At 48.4% G+C, this 17,917-nt stretch overlaps 1 protein-coding gene across 18 annotated transcripts in view; it reads left to right on the top strand.

Moving 5' to 3' along the window:
- TMEM177 (transmembrane protein 177) overlaps window positions 1–11,809 on the top strand; it is a 34,230-nt gene extending 22,421 nt beyond the window's left edge. For 5 of the 18 annotated variants that reach the window (XR_009564670.1, XR_009564659.1, XR_009564658.1 and 2 more), the window contains 3 exons: window positions 5,448–7,302; window positions 8,672–8,874; window positions 10,111–11,809. The gene's annotated coding sequence lies outside the window, so the exon portion shown is untranslated. Of the gene's footprint in view, window positions 1–503; window positions 521–682; window positions 7,303–8,671; window positions 8,875–10,110 lie in introns of those variants that run through there. The other 13 variants (XR_009564669.1, XR_009564663.1, XR_009564662.1 and 10 more) reach the window with 8 other exon arrangements.
- Window positions 11,810–17,917: the final 6,108 nt, after the last annotated feature.

Here is a 17,917-nt window from a genome sequence, read left to right as displayed (position 1 = left end):
TTGAAGGAACATTCTAATCATGCCTTTATGGAAGGGAAGAAGATGCTGACAAAGGAAAAGTGAAAAAGGCACACTAGATATGTATTCCGTTTTTATTTTTTAAAGTTTATTTATTTATTTATGGCTGCGTTGGGTCTTTGTTGCTGCGCGTGGGCTTTCTCTAGTTGTGGCGAGCGGGGGCTACTCTTCATTGCAGTGCATGGGTTTCTCATTGCGGTGGCTTCTCTTGTTGTGGAGCACAGGCTCCAGGCACGCAGGCTCAGTAGTTGTGGCACGCGGGCTCAGTAGTTGTGGTTCGCAGGCTCAGTAGTTGTGGCTCACGGGCTTAGTTGCTCCGTGGCATGTGGGATCTTCCCAGACCAGGGCTCAAACCCATGTCCCCTGCGTTGGCAGGCGGATTCTTAACCACTGCACCACCAGGGAAGTCCCTATTCCATTTTTAAACTGCCATAAGTTACTACTAGATTGCAACTTTTAATGCATAATATTTTAACTCTTTTAAGAATGAGCCTCTGAGAAGAGGAGGGGGCCACGTGAGCTCAGATGACCTGATTTTTCCCAACGCGATATTCTAACCCCACTTAGAATGGGAGGGACTGACTTAACTTCTTAGAATCCCAGCTGTACCGCTATGTGACGTTATGCAACTCTGTGCAGTGATGATATAAACCCCTGCCTCCAGGGTCACTGTGATGGTTGACGAGTCTGTGCTGTGAAGCGTCCGGCCCTGTGTCAGGTCACAGTGGGGACTCGGCTGCCTTGTCTGGAGTGGACTTACTGCAGCAGCTGCATGGTGAAGAAGAGACGGGGTGTGAGAGGCAACGCTTCGTGCCGTGACCTACGGCTGGCACATAGCAGTGGCCCCTAATAGGCTGTTGACAAGTCAGTGGTGAACAGATGGATGCTGTGCCCAGACCTGCCCTCCCCAGGCTGGGTCCCAGCAGCACTGTGCGGCCGCCTCTGCTTCACAGGAGGGTCTTCGTTCTCTAGGCCGCTGGACCAGCTTTTATTGCTGTGTAAGGGATTTCCTCAGGCGGTGGCCTGGGACGTCATGGATTTATTACCTCGGACTTCTGGGCACTGCCCAGCTGAGTCTGCTGCTCAGGGACTCGCAGGCTGTGATCAAGGTGCAGGAGGGGCTGCACTCCTACCTGGACACTTGACCAGGGCTGGCCTCAGAGCCTCGGCCCGAGCTGTCCACCAGCCTCAGTGCCTTGCAGGCTCATTCTGCTTGCTGGCAGAGCCCATCTGCTTAGCTGCAGGACTAAGGTCCTTGTTCTCGTGCTGGCTGGCAGCGCGTGATCCTCTCGGCTCCTGGAAGCCGCCCACACTCCCTTGCCAAGTGGCCCTCTCACCACATGGCAGCTTCCTTCCTCAGAGTCACCACGAAGGAATCTCTCTCTCACTCCAGCCTGCTCAGAGCTGTGACTGTGTGTGTGTGTGTGTGTGTGAGTCTGTGTGTGTCGTGTGCACACACACATGTATGATCACTCTGCCGTATGATGTAATTTATCAGAGGACTGACAGCCCATCGCTTTCGCCATATCCTGTTGGTTAAAGGCAAGTCCCAGGTTCCACCCGCACCCAGGCTGTGATTCACTGGGGGTCACCTTAGGGTGTGTGTGCCACACCTATCCCCTCAGAGTTCTGTTATCTGTTGGGTGATGAACAAATTTATGTATTTTCCTTCCACGTACACTATTTGCATTTTCCCCAGGATGTTCAGGAAGTAATTTCCTATCTCCAGATAACGTGATAACATCGGGTATCCTGGCAATGTTCGGACTGGTTTCCTTTGAGGCAGTGGAAGAGGTGGCCTCACTACCAGAAGCCTTCACTCTTCAGGGTCACTGCCCAGGTGGCCGTCCACTGGCCATATCAGTTCACCCATTTACTGGTTTATATTTCTTGAGCATCTGCTGTGTGCTTAGCATCGTATGTAGAGATAATGCTAGTCTCTTCCTGGGGAGCCGACTTCTTTACTTCCTTCTTTTCCGTCTGCTGAGTAAAAGCATATTCCTTTGCTTTCAGTCAAGATACATGTTCAACCACAAATCACAGAAAGCCCAACAGTGACTTCAATAAGTAAGGATGGATTTTAATCACCTAACAAGAAGCCCAGGACCAGGCAGTCCAGGGCTGGTGCAGCTGCTCAAAGATGTCATCCTTGTCCCAGACTCCTTGCTCCAGCATCTAACTTAGTCTTCAAGGTCACAAGACTGCTACCACAGCACCAGCCATTGCATCCATATTTCAAACAGGAAGAAGCAGGAAAGGCAAAGAGACTGGCCTTTTTGTCCTAGAAGGATCACCCTTCCTCAGGACTTCCGCCTACATCACATAGGCCAGAACTCGGTCACATAGACACTAGTAACTCCGAGAGAACTGGGGGAAGTGGATTTTGTAGCTGGGCACCTCGTCATCAGGAAAAAAATCAAGCAGGAAGATGGGAAATGGATTGGGGGTTGGTCACCTGCGGGACCACTGCGGGGCTTTGGGCCCAATCTCACAGCCTCCCAAAGCTCAGAAAATACACCTACAGTTTCCTGCAGTGACGGCGGCTGAGTCTTTCTGGGTCCTCGTCGACAGGCTGTGACGACACAGGGGTGTTCTTGCTTTATTTGCCAGCAAGGCATAATCTGAGCAAAAGCAGGTGTCTTCAAATGGAACTCACGGTCTTGTGGCCCAGGAGCCCTGCCGTCCAGAGCTCACTAGGGCAGGAGAGGTCTTGTGCCAGCAGTGCTTAGGGGAGAGGTCTCTTTTCCTTTTCTTCTGAAAAACATGCACAAATGTAAGGGAATTCTGTGCAGGCCCTGGCCCTGTCTGCCCTGAGAGCCAGCCCACTTGCTCACCCCTGCTCTGCCCTGGGTCCCGGCGGTGACCCCTGCTGGCTTTGTTGTGATTGCAGCCTGAGCCTGGCTGAGAGGCCCCGGCAGCAGAGTCGGGCTTGGGAGGAAGGGAAAAGCAGGGGTTTTCCTCTCCCTTTTGACCTCGGGTCCTGTCCCCACCGCAACTGTAGCTCCACCGTGGCTCCAGTGTCCCCAGAAGGCCTGCTGAGGTTTCCACTTTGCTCAGTGGCCCCAACCCCTGAGCCCAGTGACATCACCTTTCTGTGTTGCTCTCTGGCCCGGGGCCGGCAGCTGCTGGCATTGGTCTCGGTTCTCTGTTGGCTTCCTAGCCCTAACCCTAACTCTCCCATCCCCACGGTGTGACCAGTACCTCGCCTAAGTCCCACTGCTTTAAATATCCCAGTGGGTTTTGCCCGCTGGCTAGATCCCAACTCAGAGAAACAGTACAATAAACACCCAAAACACCCATCACTTCGGTTTGACAATGATTGCCACTCCACGATACTTGTTTCATCTTCTTTTGTTTCTGTGGGAAAAAATCCGAGCCCTCCTGGTGTTGCTTAAATGAGTTCAGTATGTATCTCTCAAGAATAAGGACATTTTCTTACATAACAAGTATATTCAAACTGCTCCCCCCTGTGTTCACACATTAACACACCTAACGAAAGGAGCAAACGTTCCCTGTGCTCGCGCACTACCCAATACACAGTCAAATTCTCCCAGCTGCTCTGAAGGTGACTATTTTACAGTTGGTTTGTTTGAACTAGGGTTTAAACAAGACCCACACATTGCATTTGGCAGATGTGTTTCCCGGGTGTCTTTTAATCTGAAATGTCACAAGAAGTCACACACGCTCACAGTAGGGGGCACAGCCATACTGAGCCCCCGACTCAACCTGTGTGTGCCCGCACCCCCCGCAGAGCCCCTTACACAAACTGCTTCCTCTCCCGGGACATCTCCGGATGCCACAGCTGCGTACTGAACTCTGCTCCCTGCCGCAGGCAGTAAGGGGTACGTTGTCTGTAAAGAACTTAAAAACAAATAATAAAACCATTTGCTATAGGCTGAAATGTGTCCCTCCCCCAAGATTCATAAGTTGAAGCCTTAATCTCCAGTACGATGGTGTTTGGAAGTGGAGCCTTTGGGTAACGAGGTCACGAGGATGGGGTCCGCATGATGGGATTAGTGCCCTTATAAGAAGAGAGGACAGAGAGCTTGTTTCCCTCTCTCTGTCTCTGTCTCTCCCTTCCCCCTGCCATGTGAGGACACAGTGAAAAGGCCAGAAGAAGGAACTGAATCTGCTGGCACCCTGACCTTGGACTTCCAGCTTCCAGGACTGTGAGAAGTAAATGTCTGTTGCTTAAGCCCCCCAGTCGGTGGTATTTTGTTACAGCAGCCTGAGCTAAGACACCACTAAAAGTCAGTCAGCTTTTTGTTACCAGCATGTACCAGCAGTTCTAAAGAACATCAGTGATAAAATACTCCTTCCTGCAGCCTACAGGGCTCCCATCACCCCCTCTTGTTATGTCATTGGTCAATGTGACTCTTGTTAAGACTATGCCAGGGGCTTCCCTGGTGGCGCAGTGGTTAAGAATCCGCCTGCCAGCGCAGAGGACATGGGTTCAAGCCCTGGTCCGGGAAGATCCCACATGCCACGGAGCAACTAAGCCCGTGCACTACAGCTACTCAGCCTGCTCTCTAGAGCCCACAAGCCACAACTACTGATCCCATGTGCCACAACTACTGAGCCCATATGCCACAAGTACTGAAGCCTGTGTGCCCAGAGCCCATGCTCTGCAGCAAGAGAAGCTACCGCAATGAGAAGCCCACATACCGCTATAAAGACCCAATGCAGCCTAAAATAAATAAATTGAATTTTTAAAAAAGGACTATGACAAAAAGATATGACTGAATCATCAAGAAGCAAAGTTAGTGTGTTGAATATGTGACTAAAATGTCAGTAGGTAAATCTGATAAGGATACGTACCGTAAATTAACATTTATCTAAAGTCTAAAAGCACACAAAATACTACTACTATTATTAAGATATATATACATATATAACCAAAGTGTAAGGACTTTCCTAGAAATAGCAGACACCAAATTTAAGATAGTGGTTGTCTCTGGGAGAGATAGTAAATAAGAGAGGAGAGAGAAATAAAAGAGGTCCATAGACATAAAGGTAGCTTTTCCTGTCATAGGCTAGGTGGTTTGTTAAGTTATTCCCCACACATTTTTTTTCTAAGGTATAGTTGATTTACAATATTGTGTTAGTTTCAGGTGTACAGCACGGCAATTCAGTTATATATATATATATATATATATATATATATATACACACACACACACACATACATCTATTCTTTTTCAGACTCTTTACCCTTAAAGAAGGGTAAACTCTACCCATAGTATTGAGTAGAGTGCCCTGTGCTGTACAGTAGGTCCTTGTTTATCTATTTTATATACAGTAGTGTGTGTATGTTAATCCCAAACTCCTCATTTATCCCTCCCCCCTTTCCCTTTTGGTAGCCGTAAGTTTGTTTTCTATGTGTATCTCTGTTTCGGAAATAAGTTCATTTGTATCTTTTTTTTTTTTAGATTCCACATATACGCGATATCATACGCTATTTGTCTCCCCCTACGCTTTTGCATGGTTTAAATATCTTATTCAAAGAATGCCCGTTGATCAGCCGTGTGCTGGTCAGGCCTACCACCAGGCTCGGTTTCCAGTTTCTATGACGTGGCTTCTGTCCTGGCCTGGGGGCATGACTGAGCCTGGTGCTTCTGAGCCCAGGGCTGGAAACAAGGCAGGTATGTGGCTGAGCAGGTGGGCAGTGGCCAGAGCTGGAGGGTGGTGGTCACCATATTGGGACCCTGGGAGTCATTGGGGTAGATCAGTGGCGGGGCACCAGGGAGGTGGGTGACCTTGAGAGCACACAAGGGACAGTGAGGGTGGGGTCTGCAGGAGTGGAAGGGTGTGGAGAGAAGGGGGATGGGCATATCCAGCCCCGTGGCTGGTCTGCTGTAGGAGGGCAGCCGTGGTAAAAATGGAAGCAGCCAGAGAGTGCTATTTATAAGAATAACTACAAAGGCTTGACAACCCAGAGAGAGCGCTGAAGAAGTAAATTGAGGGCTGCTGGGGAAACGCTCAGGGCTTCTCATCTTCAAAGCATTTCTGAGACACGAGCTCATGAATCCTCCGCCCAGGGCTCTGAGCGAGACACGGGAAAGAAGGGAGGTGGGGACAACGCGTGGGTGACCTCCCCAAAGCAGCGGGAGCTGGCGGGTGGCTCACGGAATGCGCGCTCGTCCCCTCCGGCCGGCTCCGCGCCCTGGGCCTCACCGGCTGCCAGGCTGGGTCACTGCGGGCCCGTCGATGAAGGCAAGCCGAGGCTGCTGGTCATGGGTCCAGGTGTGGGTCCGGGTAGAGCCCTGGCTGAGGCCCACGGGACTCAACACACGGGCGAGGGCTGCTGCGCAAACCCCAGGCGGGAGGCGGGTGTGAAGCAGACGAGGCGCCGGGGCGGGAAGGAGGGCAGAGAAGAGCCAGGAACGTGTGCCCCTACACTTGGACGGGGGGCTGTCTGGGACTTTGGCTGCACTGCCGGGAATTCTAGGGTCCTACAGCAGGGAGGCTGTGATCACGCTTCCCTGGAGGAAGAGACCAAGAGAACGAGTGTCTCTCAGGGTGGCAACGGTGGGGTTTGAACCTGTGGCCCTTTGCACGAATCCCCTGGCCCCTGGCAGTCCCCACTCATGCCTCCTTTCTACCCAAGGGCCTCTCCTCTGGAGGCTTTCCCGGCTGCCCCAGGGTGTCCCCAGCGGCTGATCCGAAAGCACCCACCACGCTCAGCTGGAAGCGGCTCGTCGCTCGTCGCCCACTGGACGAGGGGCGGGCTTTCCGCTCGCTGGCTCCCCGCCCTGGCAGCAGCCGGGCTCGCCCCCGGTATCCTGCAGGGTGACCTCCAAGTGGCAAAGCCTTTCCCTGTGTCTCAGGTCCAGGGGAGAAGCTGGGGGTCAGAAGTGACTGCCCTGCGGCCGAGGGGCTGGGCGGCCCAACAGGCAGGCGCCCCGACCGATGGTGCGGAACAAAAACACGCTGTCCCCGCGGTGAGCCCTGTCCTAGTGTCGACGGAGCATCCAGGTCCCAGATGCGCGGATGCATCCACGAACGAAACAGGGACGGTGGTAACAAACTCTGCCCCACGAAGCACCAGACCCAGACCCAAAGGCATTGCCGCAGTTTCATGGTTCAGCACGTTCTCCCCCGGCATCCGTGGTGAAGACTATTTCATCGTCCTCCACAGAAGGCGTATTTGTGTGTGCATATGCTTGAGAGAAATTTACTGCAAAGATACGGGTACGAGGCCAGCTGGCAGCACTTTCCAAGCCAGGAGCCTCTTTGAGCAATCTGCCCTAGAGTTCTTGTTTGCAATGCTCAAAACCCCGCCGGGTAAGGAATACACAAGCGCAAAATTGCACTTACCCCGGAGCCCCTCACCCAGCAAAGGAAGGGAGGGCCTGGCCTTGGAAGGAGGAATGGAATGGTGACTTTGCAGGGAAATTTAAGGGTCTTGGGCAATTCATTTGGTCCAGAGCATACATTTCACGTTCAGAAGTGAAAGACAGAAATGCAGTTATTCACAAGGACCTGCTGTATAGCACGGGGAACTATACTCAATATTTTGTAATAACCTATAAGGGAAAAGAATCTGAAAAAGAATATATATGGCAAATATCATATGATATCACTCATGTGTGGAATCTAATATTTTAAAAAGATGAAACAAATGAACTTGTTTGCAAAACAGAAACAGACTTACAGATACTGAAAACAAACTTACGGTTTGTACAAACGGGCAAAAGTGGGAGGGAGGGATAAATCAGGAGCTTAGGATGAACATACAAACACTACTATATATCAGATAGATAACCAACAAGGACCAACTGTATAGCACAGGGAACTCTACTCAATATTCTGTGATAACCTCTATGAGAAAAGAATCTAAAAAAGAATGATTTTATATATATATATAACTGAATCCCTTTGCTGTGCACCTGAAACTAACACAACATTTGTAAATCAACTATACTCCAATAAAATTAAAAATTTAAAAAAAGAATATACATATATGTGTGTGTCTTTGTATGTATAACTGAATCACTCTCTGTATACCAGAAACTAACATGATATTGTAAATCAACTATACTTCATTTAAAAAATTAAAGAAAAAAAGAAATGCAATTGTTCAAGCGTCTCTCTTATATTCTCTTTCTAAAAGGCCTTTTCTAGGGCCTTGGTTGTTTTCCCTGCTCAATGAACATAATTCCTACCACCTTCTCATAAGTGATTTTTTTAGCTTTAAAATTTTGCTGATCTTGGAATATGTCAGACATGGTAGCGCTAAAAAGAGATGGAGATGGTGAAGGGAATAGCAAAATGCAAAACCGTGAATTGAGAGGCTGTCAAAATGTTCACCAATTCCTTCCCCTCCCTACCCCCCTTTTTTATTTTTAATTTTTATTGGAGTACAGTTAATTTACAATGGCGTGTTAGTTTCAGGTGTGCAGCACAGTAATTCAGTTTTATATGTGTGTGTGTACACATATATGTATATACACACGTGTCTACATATCTATCTATTCTTTTTCAGATTCTGTTCCCATTATAGATTATGATAAGGTACTGAGTATAGTTTCTGTGCTGTACAGTAGGTCCTTGTCGTTTATCTGTTTTGTATACAGAAGTGTATATCTGTTAATCCCAAACTCCTAATTTATCCCTCCCCCCCACCTTTTTCTCCCCTTCCTTTTTGCATCAGTTTCTCTTTAAGGCTCGTATGAAGGAGCTTCATGGAAAAAAAAGCCCTGGGCAAAAAGCATGCCAAGGGTTGAAGAAAGGAGGATAAAGATACAGTGACGTGGGCAGAATAGTGACGCCTCCACCCCTCCGCCACCAAAGACGTCCACATCCCAATACCTAGAAGTGCGAATGCGTTGGGTCGTACAGCAAAGGGGAATTAAGGTAACTGGTCAGTTGACCTTAAGTGGGGAGATTATGCAGGGGGGCCCGACATAATCCCAATGGTCCTTGAAAGTGGAAGAGGGAGGCCGTAGTGATGCGTGTGAGGAGGGCTCCCCCGCCCTTGAAGGCTCTCCCTGACGCCTTGAAGGTGGGTCTGGGAGCCAAGTTGTGTGGCTGACCTCTGAAGCTGAAAAAGGCAGACGCAGATTCTCCCCTCGGGGCCTCTAGAAGACACCTTGGCTTCAGCCCAGTGAGAGCCATGCGGGACTTGTAACCTAGCCAAGGCCTGAAGCAGGAGGCTGGGGAACAGAAAGGCAGTTCTAGGGGCCGGAAGACACAGGAGCCATTGAACTGGATTCTTCACAGAGAGCACCGTGGGCCTCGGGGCAGGAGGGAGGCCACGCACCTGCCTCGGCTGGCCCTTCTCATACTCAGGACTGGCTGCATAGTGTGTGGAGCTCACGCACAGTGAAAATGCAGGGTCCCTTGTTCAAAGTTAGGAAGACTTCTGAGACAGTGACAGGGCTCTTCTGAGCCTGGGGCCCCATGTGACTGCACAGGTCACGGGCCCACGGAGCCAGCTCTGCTTATAACTATCTGTCACTTGGTACTGATGGAGTACCAGGGTATTCAAGAGCTTCTCCTTGGGTCCCCGGCTGCTGACAAGCTGTTTGTCTGGTCTCAAGCCACAGCTCCCTTGAATCTCACCCAGTTCTCCCATGGCTGTCCTTTGCCCCAGACTTTAAAGGGAGGATGTGCCCGGCACATATTAACAGAAGCCCCTGTCTGTGCTCCTACCTGCCTGGCCGCCCTCTGAACTGGTTCCTTCCGCTGTTGCTAAGGACGTTTCCACATCCACAGGTGGGGCCCCAACAGATCTGAGAGAGCTCAGATTGGAGACAGGAATCATAAGCAGAATTTTTATCTGAAATTGGAGCAAAAGGAATAAACTGCATAGTTCCTAAAATGCCCATGTTTCTGGCATTTAGAATCCCTGTTGACATTCCTCCTGGAAAAACCTATATTCTTGCAGGACCCACATAAGATTTACCCACGTGTGACTCCACGCACCCACCTGCCCGGGCTCCCCGTTCTCGCCTGCCCAGGGTCTGGGGCTCTGTGTTCAGTCTGCTGGATCCAGCTGAGGTGGGCCCGAGTTCACCCCATAATGATTTTCTATTGCTATTTTCCTTGGGCCTGAATTTCTACTTCTATTTTTATTTTTGTTCTTCCCAGGAGCAGTTTGCTGTGTCCTTGCTGTAAGCCATTTTTTTGTTGAAAGAGATAGGGCAAAAACAAACAAGTGGGCAAACCAAATCCTAGCTTTAAAAACAAAAAGGCCACTGAAGACATATCAAGGCCTTCCTGCTATTATCGAGCGAATTCTTTCCCAGGCTGGTCTGAGTTGCACCCAGACTTTACATTAGGCTTTGTTCCAAGGGGCTGGAGGTGCCAGAGGGGAGACTGCAGCCTGAAAGAGGTTCAAGGAAAAAGGCTTCATTTACAGGCGTGCCCACATCATACAGTTGGCAGTGCTGAGCTGAACGGTCTCCCAGCTTCCAGGGGAAAATGAAAGACCTTCCCCCTACAGCTTCCCTTTCAAGCTCTCACAGCTGGAAGGGCCGGACAGCCAAGTTCCTCCCTTTTCAATGCGGGTTGTCATTCGGATGCCAGGATCTGCTGATCTATTCGCCAAATACCCAACGTGAGATCACGTCTTCTTGCTTATCCATCATTAAATGCTCCATTTAATGCAGAAGAACCTCACTTTCCCTTTTCCTCTTCTGCCACAGCTAAAAGAGAACGCCTCCACCAAGAGATAAAAATTACAAAGGCAGTAAAAGAAAGGAACACGATTTCTGAGCAGGCCCCTCATTTGTAATTCCGCACCAGAGGCTATGCGTTTCATCGAATCTGAGAACAGGAAGGGGGCTTGGGGACCCTCTTGTGTAACCCCCTTATTTTACAGATGGAGAAGCAGTCGCCTGGAGAGGTAAAGTGGCTCACCCTGGACCACACAACTAGTCAAGGACACGGGCAGTACCAGATGCACATCACCCGACTCCAGCCTTTACCCGCTGCACCACGGACATCTTTATCAGACCACAGTCACAAACTCCTGTGCGATTTAATGCCCTTGAAGAAGAACAAGGTGAGAAATAGCCCCGCTGCTTCTAGGCTATTTTAAACCAGCAACCCCAGCAGTCACGCTAAAGAGCCCAGCTTATTTTTCTTGTCACACGGAATCAAAGCGTTTCAGGCAGACTTTCCTAACTCACAAATAAGCTGTGTTCCAACAGTGTGTTTGGAATTTGCTATTTAGGACGCAGCATGTGTTTTCTTCCCGGGAAATCACATGGTCCAATGTGGTTAGAACCCCGGGCCAGGTCGCAAAGGCTGACTTAACCAAGAAGTAACCACAGTGGAGTCGAAGCAAGCCTTCACCCTATACTTTCCAAGCAAAGGCACATTCCAAGTTTCAGATGGAACTAGTGGGAACACAGCAAGCCCACCAGGGCTCCGGCAGGAAGAGGTCTGGCTCAGATAAGAGCTAAGAGGCCCCAGGGCTTCCCTGGTGGCACAGTGGTTGAGAATCCGCCTGCCAATGTAGGGGACACGGGCTCGAGCCCTGGTCCAGGAAGATCCCACGTGCCGCGGAGCAGCTAAGCCCGTGCGCCACAACTACTGAGCCCGAGTGCCACAACTACTGAGCCCGTGTGCTGCAACTACTGAGCCCACGTTCCGCAACTACTGAAGCCCACGCGCCTAGAGCCCGTGCTCTGCTACAAGAGTTGCCACCGCAATGAGAAGCCCGTGCACTGCAAGGGAGAGTAGCCCCCGCTCGCCGCAACTAGAGAAAGCCCACGCGCAGCAACGGAGACCCAATGCAGCCAAAAATAAATAAATTACTGAATTATTTAAAAAAAAAAAAAAAGGAGCTAAAAGGACCCAGAGAACCTTGAAACTGGGCACGCACTTCGGATGAGGATGCAGCTGGAGTCACCTCTGCTAGTGAATGGCTGGGCTAGTTCCTCAGCTTCTCTGAGCCTCTGGACAGATGAGGATGATTATAACACCTCACAGGTGAGACAGAAGGACAAAAGGAGACAATGCACAAAAACGGCCTATTAAAGCGTCTGGCGTCTGGAGCAAGCTATCATTTATTATTGTAGCTGCTCGGCGGAGGGGAGGGGTGGCCCTGGCAGTCTGAGTGGCTGGGGTGCCCCGCTGGGGCAGGGGCTCTGTGGTGGAGTAGCAGACCTGAGGTGGCAAGGGGGCCCTGCGCGCTCTCAGCCGCACGCCTGCGCCTCGGGTAGCAGCGGTGGCAGCAGCCGTGGCTCCACCCGGCTCGGGCTGCGGCGGAGCGGGGCCCTCGTGGGCCCTCCGCGGCGACTGGAGGGACCTAGTTATTGAAGGGCCAGGCCCCACGGTGTGCAGCCTCTGCAGTCATCCGCCCATCCCCAGGGACGATCTCCCGAACCTCTCACCGTGTTTCTGGGCCCTTTCGAGTCTCATTTCAGTGACTAAATGCACCAGCCAGTGTAATAATCAAACTCGAAACTGTGTTAGATTTAAGCTCTGCTCCCTCTTCCTGCAGAATGAGGCCTGCTTCAGGCCTAGACACCTGCTTCTTCTCTCCCCCGCTCCACCCCAAGCCCCATGCTCACTAACTGGGTTTCAAACCATGTGGGGTCACACCTACAGGTGGAGGTCCTGGGGGCTCTGGCACTGACCCCTCTGGGTAGTGGGCTAGAACTGGCCAGACCAACTTTATGGTCCCTTAGCAGGTCCAGCAGAGGGGGTCTGCCTCGCTCTAGGGTGTAGATTCTTGGCCTCTTCTAAATGGTCCTCTCTGAGACCTCTGCTTAAATGGAAACCCATCCTCAAACATGGGCCAGAGGAATTTTCAGTGCCGTGTGCGTCCTGAACTGTACGGTCCCTCTGGGTGCTTAAGGACACCTCAGCAGGGATCTTTGAGAGAGAAATTTTGCAGCTGGGTGTAGGCCATGGCCTGGGTTCAGATCTTAACTCATCCTTTCATTGCCTTGGGCTGTGTTACCTCCAGCGGTTTATTTAGCATCTCGTGCCTCCATTCCCTCACCTGTGAAATGGGTTGACAATGGTCCCTACCTCCTAGAAGACCTAGAAGGTGACAAGTTAACCCATGTAACACAGTGTCTGGGACGTGGGAACTGCATAATAAATATTAGTTCTATCAACATTATTACAGCAAGCTGGCATTGGGTAATAAAAAACTATAATAACTTTCAAATCTGTTGCAGGCCTATTTTCTCAAGCTGTTTTCTCAATTTTAAAACAAATTAATGAGTCAGTGTTGCAAAGGCTCCAGGGAAAGGGCATGCACTGCTGTGGGGAGTTTTATAGTCTCCCTGGAAGGTCGTTTAGCAATAAGTTTCAAAAGCCCTACAAATGCCTTTGACCCAGCAATTCCACTTCTAGGAACTTATCCTGAGGAAACAGAGAACTGGCTAAAGATTAATGTGCATGAGTATTCACTGCAAATACACTTAACAAGGAAATGCTTGGAAACAACCTAAACATTTTAAAGTAGGAGATTGGTTAAATTTTGGTTCATATATACAGTGGAATGTAGTACCATGCGACTATTAAAGGTGATATCATAGATCTATATTTATTGACATGGGAAGATGTTCATGATATGTATAGTGTACATTTAAAAGTAATGTATATTCCAGGATTTTTCTGAGCATAGGGATTATTACCATCTAGCTGAAATGAGAATGTATATATAATTTTGTAACTTGCTTTTAAAAATTTTTTTTCGCTTAACATTATGTAAGAACAATTTAGCACCATAGAACAAGTTTGCTTCTGCAAACTTCAACAGTAATAATACCCATCAAGTTGATGTTGCACGATTTAGATAATCATTTATTATTAGAGCAGGTTATTCCAAATGGTTTTTTGTTAGCAACATATTGTTAACATTTTTGTGCATAAAATAATGTATTTTTTCATCTTCAGGTGTAGTATTTTCTTAAGAGTAACACCCCAAAGTCAAATCAAAGTGTGTTTGAGGGGGATATAAATATTCTGAAGGCTTTCAATGTATGCTGCTTTCCAACATGGTTATCCCAGTTCACACCAAGCCTAGGTCTGGAGTCCATGCTTGTCCATTTAATATAGCTTGTCCGCTCTTCTCTGCAAAGAAAGGAGGTTGCCCTGCTCACATGATGCCTTTCAAAGGTTTTCTGTTTCAGCTGAGGAGATCACCCTGAGAGTGACGCTCCTATCCTGATGAACTCTGGTGGTTCCAGATGAAACTGTGCACCAAATTACCACAGGTACAGAAAAAAAAGTATCCCACGGTAACCAAACCCCTACACATACTCACCAATAGATGGGTCTATATAGAAGAATAATTGATTATGCAATATTAACTCAACAAAACATTTCAGCAACTTTTAAATACTTTTTTTTTAACATCTTTATTGGGGTATAATTGCTTTAAAATGGTGTGTTAGTTTCTGCTTTATAACAAAGTGAATCAGTTATACATATACATATGTTCCCATATGTCTTCCCTCTTGCGTCTCCCTCCCTCCCACCCTCCCTATCCCACTAAATACTTCTTTTTTAAAAAAAATTTCAGTTCAAGCTATCTTAAGCGCTTTTGGCTTGCTCTTGAGTAAGCCTTTATTTCTGATTAATTCTGTATATTTTTTTCAGAATTCTTTTTTTTTCAAGACCAACTTTAAAAAAAAATTTCACTGGACTATAGTTGCTTTACAATGTTGTGTTAGTTTCCACCGTGCAGCAAAGTGAATCAGCTATACATATACATACATCCCCTCTATTATGGATCTCCTTCCCATGTAGGTCACCACAGAGCACTGAGTAGAGTTCCTTGAGCTATACAGTAGGTTCTCATTAGTTATCTACCTTATACATAGTATCAATAGTGTATATATGTCAATCCCAATCTCCCAATTCATCCCACCCCACCCCTTTTCCCCCTTGGTGTCCATGTGTTTGTTCTCTACATCTGTGTCTCTATTTCTGCTTGAAAAATAAGATCATCTATACCATTTTTCTAGATTCCACATATATGCATTAATATATGATATTTGTTTTTCTCTTTCTGACTTACTTCACTCTGTATGACAGTCTCTAGGTCCATCCACGTCTCTCCAAATGACCCAACTTCATTCCTTTTATGGCCGAGTAATACTCCATTGTATATATGTACCGCATCTTCTTTATCCCTTCCTCTGTTGATGCACATTTAATCTACCCTTTTTATTTATTTATGTATTATTTATTTTTTGGCCATGCCACACGGCTTGCGGGATCTTAGTTCCCTGACCAGACATTGAACCCGCACCCTCAGCCATGAAAGTGCGGAGTCCTAACCACTGGACCACCAGGGAATTCCCTCAGAATTCTTGGTAATACAAAATTCACATGCATTAAGAAAGAAGCATCTTAGTGGAAGCCTCTGACAAAAATTGACTAGAAGCAGCTTCAAAATGTCAAAACCCCTCTTGTTCTATCACAAAGGAAGCTAAAAAGTCTAATTGACAAAAGCATGTAATTAAGGGAAAGAATCGTATAAAAAATCACAACTAAGAAAATATAAATCACGCAAATGACAAGACAATATCATAAGAATCAGATCATGCCCAAAGCAGTACTTCATTAAGAGGAAGAGAGAAGTTTTGAGCATAAATAACGTGTTTGAATAACCCAATTTAATGAAGAAGAAAGAATCTTATGGATATATTTTTTAAAGATTTGCATTCTTGGCGATTTGATCACAAAATATTGACATTAACAAGGATAGCACAGACTCATAATAGGCCACTACTAAAAGGACACTGACCAGACAGTGTCAGAAAATAATCTAGCAGAAAATGTAGATTGTATATAGTGCATTATAGCGATTTGTCCTTTAGTTGAACACTACAAATATTATGTTATTTTTCTGGATTTTATGATGTTCGTTGGTATTTGTTAGTTTTTAAAATTTTGTACTTCCTTGTGATTTCCCCTGAATCAATATTCACATTTATGCCTAATTTGGACTTCACCATTTAGTTTTCTTTTTCTCAGAAAGGGTCCCAGTCTGTATAAGCCTCAGGTCCTCCAAACGTGGATCTGCCCCGGCTGAGAACATACGTGCCTGCAAACATTCTCAGAGAAGATTCCAGAGGCAGCTCCTCTCCGTCATCATACTGGGCGTGTTTTGTAACAAGAAGGCTTAGCATAGCCAAAGGGCCTTTGTGAAGGAGTATACAATGGCAGGAAAACTCTCTCTCCATAGCTTCTGCAGGTGAGATAAAGGGTTGGTTCACTGAAGGCCTTGGCGTCCAACACTCAAACATTTCCTGAAGATCTTCTACGCATACCAGGCACTGGAGACGCAGGCAAATAAGAGGATACTAGTGAAAGAGATGAATACAGTGGAGAAACCAGCCTGAGACACAGCGTCCCCAGCAAGGCACAACTCTGTTCTTCCAGCCACTGTCATTCAGTCCAGCTCCAGGGTCTGCTCCTTCCCCGGCTCTGCATGATGCCTCAGGCAGACAGCATCCCTGGGTCCCTTTAAGTCACACGAATAGTGGCTGTTTGGGAGTCTGGTCCAGGTGATTATCCAAATACTCAATGTCACTCCAGGTGTCTCCCTCCGTCCTCCAGCTTGGAAGCGGCGGTGGTGGAAGGGTGGGGGGGTCATCTCTTGCAGGGACCCTCCCTCCTTCTTCCTTCTCCCACCCACCAGCCGGGGTTACTGATGAGGGGTGGGGTGGGGGAGGGGCAAGGAGCAGCAAGGATCTTATTTGATTGCTTCTGCAGTGACATGACCTTGGGGTCCAAGAGCTAACGTCCATTTGGGCCACTTCTGTGGATTTCCTGGAGAAGCCACGAGGATTTCTGCCACAAAGTTTCCAACTCAGTGTTGCCAGATAACATACAGAATGGCCAGCTACATTTGAAGCTCAGATAAACAATACTGATACTTTTTTTAAAGTGTATCTCTATTTGAGATACTGCATGTGATGCATTAAAAATATACTAAGAGCCCATTCATCGCTTACCTGAAGCTCAACTTTAAATGGCCACCTTGTGTTTGTGGCTGTTAATTCCGGCAACCCTAATCCAGCTGCCGTTTTCACTGTGAGGTCGTGGTGCGTGTGTGTGTTGGGACGGGGTTTGCAGCCGCCCTCCAGCTTCTGGTTTTCTGGCGGTCCGTCTCCCTGCTGGTCCCTTTGCCCTCCCGGCCCAGGCAACCCTCTGGGGTGGGGTCCCTTTCAAGGAGGCTCCAGCCAGTCTCCCCACTAGTGACCCAGGTCTGGTCCACGGGAACCACACACCTTTGCCTCACTGCCCTCAGGGACAGGGCAGTGTTGGCCCAGCGCAGTCCCGACTACTTGGACCGGTCCTCACGTTTCCCCAAACACTTAAAGGTGCAAGGAAACCCCCCCCCCCAGAAGCCCCTCTCACTCACCTGGAGGAGAGGGGGAGGCAACTGTCTGCCCTCCCCCACGGAAGGGCACTGGGGATGTGGGAACACAGCCTCCAGCCAACCCTCTCTCTCCAGGGAAACCCTCTGACTTGTCCTTCAGAGGCTGGAAGTGGGGAGGGGCTAGTGCTGACAGATGGCGTTTCACTTTCTCTGAGCGCGACCTGCATGGGGTCTCAGCACCCCACATGGAGAGGGGGCTTCTCTCCCTTTGAGGCCTCTGCTGAAACTTCTAAATCACAGGAAAAGTCCCCTTTAACATCCAGTTTTATGCCCTTCCTATGAAAGTAGTCCAAGTGGAGCACAGTGGGAGCTGGGGAAGAGCTTAGGTAGCTGGGTCTGGGGCAATCAGGAAGGGCTTCCTGGAAGAGGAGCCACCCGGCAGGCCAGCATCCAGTGCCGCTCAAACCTTAAAGCGCCTGTGATCCCAGGAATTCAATGAAAAAGCAGATTTGAACAGATACACACCCCTATATATAAAACAGATAAACACCAAGGATTTACTGTATAGCATAGGGAACTATAGTCAATATCTTGTAA

This window comes from Globicephala melas, chromosome 7 (genome assembly GCF_963455315.2).
Source record: "Globicephala melas chromosome 7, mGloMel1.2, whole genome shotgun sequence".
NCBI lineage: Eukaryota > Metazoa > Chordata > Mammalia > Artiodactyla > Delphinidae > Globicephala > Globicephala melas.
This window is presented reverse-complemented; position numbering and strand designations above follow the sequence as displayed.